General features: G+C 35.3%; 1 pseudogene; it reads right to left on the bottom strand.

The window, feature by feature from the left end:
- Positions 1-564: 564 nt before the first annotated feature.
- On the bottom strand, positions 565-10434 carry LOC122827349 (annotated as a pseudogene).
- Positions 10435-10927: the final 493 nt, after the last annotated feature.

Genomic DNA, 10927 nt, shown 5'->3' with positions numbered 1-10927 from the left:
ATCAAAAATACAAATTCGTTTTCTGTGAGATCTTTCAAAACATGAATACCAGGAAGTAAAATAAGTGATTAATTAAAGTTTGAATGTAGCTTCAACTAAAGACTTGGAAGAAAGTATTATCGATTCAATTTAATGCATTTTATCTAAACATCTTCAGTATAAATAATGCAAAAATAAGCTGCTGACTTAAATTAAAAGCTTAAAAATTCTCAGATAAACTGAAATGATCCATCCTCCGGCTCCATCTGTCTCTCAACCTCACCTGATATCACTCCACCCTGATTACACCTTCGCTTTGCTCAGTTTAATCTATATAGTTCATACTTATATGTTATGTAGAGATGGAGAATAATTATGTAAATAACTTAACACAAAGTTGAACAACAATTTTAGAAAAGAATATTTTCTATTGATCTAGTCATTGTTCTGTACATTTGTATATGAAATTTAGCTGAAAAACATTACATTTTATTCTGTAAAACTCCCAATATTAAATCTATGTTACAATTATTAATTTCTACTTTGTCCTTTATACTAGTTTAATAATAAATTGATGAGTGATTATCAGTGAACTGAAGGACAGTCGCTGCTATTCAGCATCATCCTCGCTTCCATTTCAGTGAATCCCACACAGTCTTTATATTGCTGGTTGCAGGAAGAACATGTCACAACAGCAAAAGGAGTCCGGTTTTCTGCCTTGAATGTTTTTGAAAATTTGCCCCAGTTGATCTCACCTGTTAATGAAAAATCAATTTCATGTAGTAACAATCTAATTTCACATGTTTCAGGTGAAAAAGTCAATTGGTCCTCACCGTCCAGCCAAGCAAATTATTCTTTTTCCAGTAAATATATATAGATGAGTTATCTGTATGTAAATATCACATCTATGTATTCCATAGTAATATTAATATTTATAATAAGAAAGATATAAACGTGATCAACTTAACAGAAATCAGAAACCAGCTGCAGCTAAAAAACAAACAAAATATTCAGGTGCATTGGGAATTTTCATACAGGAAGAATGGATGATACATATGATTATGAATGAATCTTACCTGTAAGATTGGCGGTATCCTTTCTACCTGCATGGTGAAGAGCATTAAACAATAATTAATACTTTATATCTCTCAGTATCTTATCCTTTCATCTCTAATGATATTAAAAAAAAGTTGTCCAAATAATGAATTTTAATTTAAAAAAATCATTTAGGGTTTTAGTCTCATTTGCACATAAAGATACACAAATCCAAATTACTAGTTATGTGTGAATTTAAAAAATGAACCTCAATTTGTGCCTCGGCTCCTTTGGCATAGGTGTGGTCATCAGCACACAGTCTGTAAAAATACAGATTTGTTCTAAGTGAAAGATGAATGCAAGTCCAAATAACATCAAAACTGCTTCAACCCTTTTAATTCTTCTATCCTGATTTTCTTTCAGACTTAAAAAAAATTAAGCATAGAACAAAAGTACACTGTGAATGGACATAATACAAATTCTATGACTTAAAACAACAAAGTGATGAATTTTAGCTACAGCTTACCTCACATTTTGCCTCTCATCAACTTTTTTCCGCTTTCTCTCCTTTTGTAGTTCTTCTCTGGACCTTTTAAAAAGGACAAATTGAAGGTTTTCTTAAAAAACTGACAGATGTGTAACATGACGTGGTACAGTGCACCATTGTTCTTACCTCGCAGGAAAGTTTCTCAAGAGAGAGAGACACCACCATCTCTGTATTGTCATCATATCATCCTGTGGACATCACAGGTTCACCTTTAATGAAATCTCCAACAGAAAGCATCGACTCTCATCTGTTTCCTTACCTCGCCAAAATCAAATGATGCTCCCATCACAAAGTACAGTGCATACTGTTGAGAAAAATGGGATTATTCTATACAAATCATACAAAGATATGGTGGGTGGAGGCGGATGTTACCATGACTACAAACATCCCGCAGTTGTTGGACAGTCCTTGTTTAGGCAATCCCTATGGTGTTGAAGAGAAAATTCAAGAAGGGGGAAGAAAATTAATGTGTCATTATTATAACAATTAAATTGAGGTAAAGGACAACAGCCTTACCCACAGTACTGATTATAAACATTTAAAGCAGGAATGGTTGGAAATAAGCAGCCTTGAAGTTCTATAGAACCACAAGTGTTCCATCAGAACATCTCACCTTAACATCATTGCCAACAAATTCTGTCCATGGTTCAGATGACATCTGATGACAGACTTCTCTGGTGATATGAATTGTTTTAAAATTATAAAGGGCATATTTCACAACATAAAAATTATAAACATGTATGAGAATGAAAGACAGATGTGAGACAGAACGGTCTCTTGGTGGTCCAGCTTTAACCCATGTCTTGTTTAAAAAGAAACAAGAGTGCTTAGAAAATGTTTGTCTCGGATTTCAGCCATTAAAATGTTTTTCACAAATTCAATTTGGATATTTATTGTTATATAAATATGAAGATTAATGCTGAACCTTTGCCTCCGTGGAACAACGGAATAACATACTGAACACATGCCATTTTCAAACTTATTCCTATAAAACCTTAATGTTTTGATGTGGTTTTCATCTGTGAAGCCACTGATAGAATCAAGGAAGAAAATCTCCCTATGCTTAGGCTTCAGAATCTGAAAAAATATGTCACACTGATGGTGAACACTACCGTAGACTAATGAATGAATTAGACAAGTGTCAAGAAATGCAGTAAATATGAAGGTCAATTTCAAATAAGTATTGTACTAACGCATAGTGTCCAATGTCCAGGACGCCACACAGGAATCAGAACCCAGTCCAGATCTTGTGCCTGCGGCTTCCAATTAAATCACAAAATTAATATATAGTGGTGAATCTGACATCCAAAGCTGAAAATAAATGTACCAAAAATATGTACTGGTAGGTGTAGAGCTGGGTCAAGGGAAAGAGGTGGAAACCAGGTGTGGACTACATGACTGTTCCCTGCAAAAACCTTGATGCCCTGGAGAAATAATACAAACAAAAGGAACAATGAAGAGGTTCAGAGGAAAGGGATACTTTTTTTGTCATCTATGTTTAATTCACATCCTATGACATGCCTGATATTCTTTGTCATTTCCATATTTATGATATTTACTCATTCAGTATTTATATGACTCCAAACTTTAAAATATCATGAAACAAATGTAGATTCCATAAATTTACAGACCTTGTCGCTGCACATTCTTTCAACAGCTTTCAGACAGGAGTTCAGAATCTTTGAAGAATTGTAGAAATCATATTTTTACAACATAAAAAAACATTAACACTCATATGGCTTGAAATATATTTAAACTCACCTCCCCATTGATGTCTTGCGATAACCCAAGAGTGAACATATCTCTTCTAGTGAGGACCTGCCCATCAACACAAGCAACATTTTCACCTGGATCTCTGGTTTGGTCTAATACTTGAGTAAGCTTAGGAAAGAAAAATTGAAGATAAATACATTTGTGTTAACTTCATTTTTCACAATATTATGCATTCCTCAAGTATATGTACTGATATGTACAACTTATGTCTTTATACTGCTTGTTTGTGGAAATTTCACTTTTTACAACATGACTGATTTCTCCAATAGAAAACTATTGGGATTACTATTGTGCAGTGTGATTTGTTATAAACAAATATTGAAACACATGTCCATTTCTGGACTACTGACAATTAATACAAAAAACCCAGAAAGAAATATTAAAAAGACAAACACAAAGCAAAATTGATATACATATACATTGAGAAACATTTACCAAAGTCATTTCTGTAGTATTAGGCTGTTGACTCCAGGTGGATTTATTTGCTTCAGTTGTTTTTAAGCTTGCCAAAGAGTCAGCAGGAGGACATTGGTGAGTTTGAACAACGCTGGCTTCCAAGCTGCAAGCATGTTGCTGGTTTTTCTCACAGCCTTTATCAACAGAAACAATCCTACATTAATATATATATATATTTTAGAATTTCTTGTTTGGTTTTTGTGTTCTTCCGAAGGTTGAAATGGTGGAGGATGTTTCTTTGCAGAAAGATGTGTGTGGATGGGGTGAGCATATTGAGGAAGTAGTTGTTCTTCCTCATGCCTGCAAATAGTTGCTCTGCACACTGACTGTTTAATCTTCCTACAAGTTCCGGAACAACCTCAATCCGCCGCAAGACATCCTTGTCGTCCTTGCTATTGCCTTGGTGGAAAACATCACTGAGACAATAGTGCTCTACTGAGCCAGTAACAGGATGTCCTCCCTTGTCTTCAGGTTCTTTCCTGTGCTTCAACCATGGCAAGTTTACAGCAAGGTTTTTCTCAGTAGCTTGTCTTATGTTTTCAGGTGTGGGGTCAACCAATCTACCTTCGTTGATGGTAAATGGTGAATCCTCTGGGCACCTATTCCTTAGATGACTTACAAATCCCCTGGGGTAGTCATACACTGTAATATTTGGAAAAAACTTCCAGGATAAAAGAAGGTCTGCAAAGTCTCTGGGGCTCTCCGCTCTCAGGTTAAACGTTACAGAATAAATAACGCCACAGGGACAAGTGATTACAGCCCATCCACCTGAAACAACAAATCACATCCTTACATGTAAAGCATATTAACTTATGTGGCTCATTGTTGTTGTGTACTTAATTAAACTTCACAAAAGCATTGGCATTACTATGACAATGTGTTCTATTTTCAAAATAGCAGATAAACAAGGGATGGCTGTTTTTGGTCATTTAAATTTTTCTTAGCTCATACAGTTACAGTACTTTGGTATGGGTCAAATGACAACAAATTTAAAGTTTTCTGTTATAAGTTGCTGTCACACACTTACCAGAGGCGCCCCACACTTTATCAAAAACCTTGTTATATGTGACTCTAGAAGCCATTTTGTCCCGCAGACGGAGCACAAGATCCATCTTAGAACCTCTGCTGTCAATTCCACATTGACTGCAGAGTTTCCTGATCTCAGGCAGCTTTAAAACAACACAAAATGTGAGTTATTTGTAATATTATTTAACCCTCCTGAAAGACCAACACAATCAGGAAATTCAATAAATAAATAAATATGAGAATACCTTGAGATTGAGAACCTCATCTGCAAGCCGCTCTTCTGTGAGAATCTGCTCTGCATCACTGTTAGAATCAGGCAAGTGGACTTTTTCACTCTCTGTGTTTATCAAAATGTCAGATCGTCTCGTCTGTGGTCCAATCCAGGGGGACCAGTTGTGATAAGTAGGTTTTACAACAAAAGGATTCCTGCAGCCAGCTGAGAAATGCAATGGAGACAAGTAAATACAATTTTTGAGGCACACTAATGCATTGAATAACTTGGTGCACAAAATGTTTTCAATTTCTCTGTTGAATAGACACCAGACTTACGTGGATAAAGTCCACGGCTAATCACTTCCATAGTAACTGCTTCCCAAAAAGAGCGTGCATTCACTTCACCATTATAGTGTTGAGGTGGGTTTGGTATTTCACTAACTTTAAAAATAAAACAAAAAACACAGGATTCCATTTTGTTTATTATGTTCATTTCAGATGAGTCTAGTATTTAGAATAACAGTATTTTCATACTTGAAGGTTTCAAATCTAAAAACCTACCTGGCATGCTGAAAACACCTTTCTTATGGAGATCCATGACAACAACTGCAGGATGATACCCACATGAAATGCATGCGTATTGGTAGTCATGGTCACTTAGACCTTCAAATGACAGATATGCCTGCAGGATCCGATCCTTGTTAGGAAAGGTCTCTCCTTCTGTGTATTCTATCATTTCGATTATGCGACTTACAGCAGTGTGAGTCTACGGAAAGAATTAGGACACATTTACAAAATCACAGTAATGAAGATGAAAAGTTCACAAATGTGTCTTTTACCATTTGTTGTAATGTGTAAAAATAATATTCATATTCTAAACAAGTATTAAAAACTACAACTAACCTGCAATGCATTCCTCAGTACCAGACACAAATGTACGGACAGCAGCAGGTGATCATTGAAGTTGTGGATGCCGTCTTCCCAGTCTTGATATCGGTAAACCATGGAACAGTTGGGGCAAGTCTTCCTGTATGTTGATATACCTACGAGAATATTAAAAAGATTATTAAGATCTTACGTCGACATGACGGAATAAAAATAGGATAAAAAAAAAAAGTCTTATGGAAATAAAAATAAATCAGTACACTTGTAATCAGAGCAGATTAGAGTAAATTACAAACCTTTGACTACTCCTGTCATAGTCAATATGTTGGCAGTGGAAGATACCAGCTGAGGGTCACCAAGCCTGGCGTGCTGTCCACATTCTGTGCATTCAGTCTCTGATGGGATCAGATGTTTGGGGAACCCATTGAGAGCCTTGGCATCTCTACTGCTGGTGACAAGACTGTCAGGAAGATCAGCAGGTATTTTCTTCTGGTTAATCAAATACTTGATTATCCTCTCTGCTGCTTCATCAGTGATGGAACGACTTTCCTCCTGACATTCTGATGCTGTTGTCCCACACATAACATCCTCCTCTGAAATCACTGCCTCTTTGAACATGTCTGGCATTTTTTCAAAGATTGCTGTAGCCTTGTGCGTACAGGACCTTTTGCCCTCTGTACATGCACAATGCCAGGTATTTTTTCCTTTGTCATAAGTGACAATCACCCTTCCAAGTCTGCTGAAAAACGACGTTTTAGGTTCAAAGACAGACACGTGAAATATTGTGTCTGTCCCACTGCCAAAAAGAAGAACTGAAAACGGCGAATTATTTGAAAACGCCTCCTGCTGATTTTTTAAAAGTTCTGCTTTTCTTTGAAGACTGAACCATAAGTTCTCAACCAGGATGTTGAGGGTAGTTTCCGACAAAGGTTCTTCTGACTCTGTGGCGCGTGGACAAAAGCGTAAAGATTGAATGTGTTCACACTCAAAAGGCAAAATCCCACTTCGCTTGGCAAACTGTGCATTCACATTACACCTGTCAAGCTCACATTCTGACCTGTGAAATTGTGACCAGGTGTTTTTTATTACATGTATAGGTCTTGATGGACCATAAACGGATTTCTTAACAGCAAAAACACCTTTTCTGGCATCCACACACTGACTCCTTAAATTATGATTTTGTGAAATGAGGTCCACATTTTCCTGGTGGTTTCTTTTCAAATGAATACGGAGATTCTTTTTTCTCAGGCGCAGATTGCACATTTCACATGTAACCATGTCTTCTGAGCGGACAGGTGCCTGTACTGCCTGGATGTTAGAGGCTGTTGGTTGGACAGGTGCCTGGGCTGATGCACAGCTGGACACCTTATGGAAAGTCATCGTGTGGTTAACCAAATGATTAACAAACCTGTCCCTTCTGTCAATAGTTGAAAAACAGTATGGGCAATGGAAGTGAGATGTGTCTCTACAAGGTAGGCCACATCTGAATATACGGAATTCTGCAGTAACAAAAAGAAATGAACAAAATTAAAAAACAACATCTACATACATTGCAGATATGTTTAAACAATATGTGGTTCATTCCCACTTTAAATAGAGCAAGGACACAACGTAATAGCTACTAAAATAAAAGAAAAAGGTTAATACACGTCTGGAAATATACAAATGATTGGTAGAAAAAAAGGCATGTTTGAATTAACCACTGTAGATTCTTTCACATTATTCTTAATTTTGAAGGATTTAACAATTAATTTTCTAAGTCACAATGGCTTCCAGAAACCAAATATATATTCTGCAAAACATTAATTGAAATTGTAAAAATGATATTGCTCAAACAGTCAAGGGCAGGTATTAACTAATTAGATTTACTCAATTACTCTGTAACTTATGACAAAATTAAAAAAATAAAATTAAAATTAGGGCTATTTTTCAATATCTTATACTCTTGAGTAAATTTTGTTGACATGTAACCTAATGCAAGTAACTTAACTGAATGAAGAACACATTTTAATCCAGAAAAAAATAAAACGCGATACACAGAAAAATGTTATATTTGGTGTTGTCTAACCTTAATTTGTTGACTTGTATTAATATTTTTCATTTTTGGTTTTAAAATACCTAACAGTGCACATAACTTTTTATGAGCACCGTTTTATTCATGTCTGCTGAAATAAATATTACATCGCACATTATGATCAGTAAAACCAGTAAAACATTAATAAAAGCCATTTCACCAAATACTTTCTTACTCTTACTTCTGTCATTTATTGCACAGTTACTTACTAAAAAATTATATTGAAGTACTGCTACTCGTCAGAGTATCACATCTGGGTACTACACCCACCTATGATGGCAGCTGTTAGTTTATAAAAAATATTACACTTTCCAGAAATTTAACATTGGTGTACAAAACATATTTAAAGAAAGATTAACCTTTAAAAAGAAAAGAAAAACACTAGAAAACTGGTAAGTATGTAAAACAATATTTTATATTTTTTTCAAGTGTAGTTTTACATACCGTTATGTTGAACCATAGCAGTTTGTGCTATGTGGTTCTGTACCTTGTACGACTCATCGGCACAGTATGAACAAAGGGACAGTAATATTTCTTGTTTATGCACACGGAGAATCTTCTCTCCGTTCCGAATGTTACAAATGGACAGGTGGATCTGTATAATGAAAATAAAAAACAAAGTTTGAGCACAAAATACATTTCTCAATTAAAAATGTTATCTACTTTTCTATTTTTATCTAGTGGTACCCTGCAGGATAATAATTAGCTGTGCTACATGCTAAAATTAGCCTTCGCCTGTATGAATTACGAATTTCACTAGTTTACAGTTGTTAATTATATTTTCAACCTAATCTAGAAAAGCGTATTAATTTACTGTGAAAAAATTTTTAAGAAGGTAAAATTACCTTTTGTTGATTTTGTGGGTTTTGCATTATGGATCGGGTGCCGAACACCAGTGCAAAAACTTTTCAAACTTCTTTCTTTCTTCTTCCTTTCCTCTTAACCCCGCGTCTTTAAGGCATTTATACTAGTGATTATGAAAATAGCGCCCCCTTCATTTCCGGAATGCAATAGTCCCATTTCCAAATAAGGTATGGGACTGACGGAGAGGTCCGTCCCCGCCCCTTTCTGTTTGCTGCAGCGAGGTCCTTCTCGTTCACGCTGACAGATAAAACACTGACTTCATGTTAAAGTAGAAAGAAGATTTAAGAAATAAAACAGCAGAAACACGAAGAGAGCATCAAGGGCTTCATTAGCCTATCAGGAGCGGGAAACTAGCTAACTATTAACGCAGCCTTCTGCCCCCTAGTGGACTCAGTATGTAAATACAACCAGAGTAAAGCTAGAGAACTGATATGTGAATAGTACTTCCTTTGGATTCTTTCAAAGTAAAACAAAATTAACTCAATTCTCCCGCAATTACATTTTAGCTTGTTAGTTTATTATATTATCAGAAAGCATGAGTGTGTAATTTTCTTAGGATATGATATACATTATAAATTGGACTCTGAAGGAAAATTATCGTAAGTTTTCTGCTTTCCAGACAAAAAAAGAGAATAATTATGGAAATAACTTAGACACAAAGTGAACAACAATTACTTAGAAAGGAATATTTTCTATTACTCTAGATGGAAATTTAGCTGAAAAAACATTACATTTTATTCTGTAAAACTCCCAGAAATACACACTAAAATCCTTTATGCTAGTTTCATATTAAATCTATGAGTGATTATTAATTTCCTTTGTCCTTTATACTAGTTTAATAATAAATTGATGAGTGATTATCAGTGAACTGAAGGACAGTCGCTGCTATTCAGCATAAGAGTTTAAATCTGCAGCTGCTGATAATCAGTTTGTGGAAAAACAAGTTGCTGCTGCTGCTGGAGTCTGTTAGCATCGCTAGCTCCGCTCAGAGTCTCTGCGAGCAAACAGATTATTTAACTTTTATTTTTATTTTTTGGACGAGACTCGCTCTCTACCTCTTTCTCGTGGTCACACACTGTAACTACACACTAAAATCCTTTATGCTAGTTTCATATTAAATCTCGGAGCAATTATTAATTTCATTTGCCCTTTATACGATATAAATGATGTAATTGGGCCCCGAAGCCAATTTATCATAATTATTCTGTTTTCCAGAAAACAAAATCATAAATATATATAGATGAGTTATCTGTATGTAAATATCACATCTATGTATTAAATCAGCTGCCAGTCCATTAGACAGACCATAGTAATATTAATATTTATAATGAGAAAGATATAAACGTGATCAACTTAACAGAAATCAGAAACCAGCTGCAGCTCTTCAAACTCACCTCTATATTCAGAGCGGGGAATTTCCGCCCTCTGGTGGCCAAAGTGGGAACTACAGCCATGAGAATTTTGTATTATTTACATTTAATATCCACTTAATGTGGAGTTTAGAGAAAAACTAACAGTCTTCCAGAGTCATATTGACAGTTTACTGACTCATATATTATCCTGATATTTTTTAATTCACTGTTTGGAGTTACATACAGTACAGACCAAAAGTTTGGACACACTTTCTAATTGAATTCAATTAGAAGTTCTGACAACATTTGGTCTGTACTGTATGTAATAAAAATTGTTTTAAATTATAAAATGTAGCTGCTGTGTTTAACTCCTACAAAATGATTTTTTCTGATCAGACTGAATAAAATCCTGCAGTGACTCTTTTTTAACGACAGTAATCTAAGCTGACTTGATCTGACTTCCTAAGAGTGAAATTAAAATAAGGCTAAACATCCGGTTGAACAATTTCCATTAATGATGTAAATAATGAATAAATCCAGAAAGATGTCAGGGTGACCGATGGAGAAAGTCCTGATATGTGATGAAAATCGACTGTTTCATCTCATGTAGATCTGAACATATAAACTTATATCCAAGCATCATCATAGGTGGAGTCGTTCTTCCCGTCCGTATTAGCGCTAAATTTTCCTGCCGACCTGAACACATCTTCAGTAAAACCAGCC

This window comes from Gambusia affinis, linkage group LG24 (genome assembly GCF_019740435.1).
Source record: "Gambusia affinis linkage group LG24, SWU_Gaff_1.0, whole genome shotgun sequence".
Lineage (NCBI taxonomy): Eukaryota > Metazoa > Chordata > Actinopteri > Cyprinodontiformes > Poeciliidae > Gambusia > Gambusia affinis.
The sequence above is the reverse complement of the archived record's forward strand: the minus strand, read 5'-3'. Positions and strand labels throughout refer to the sequence as shown.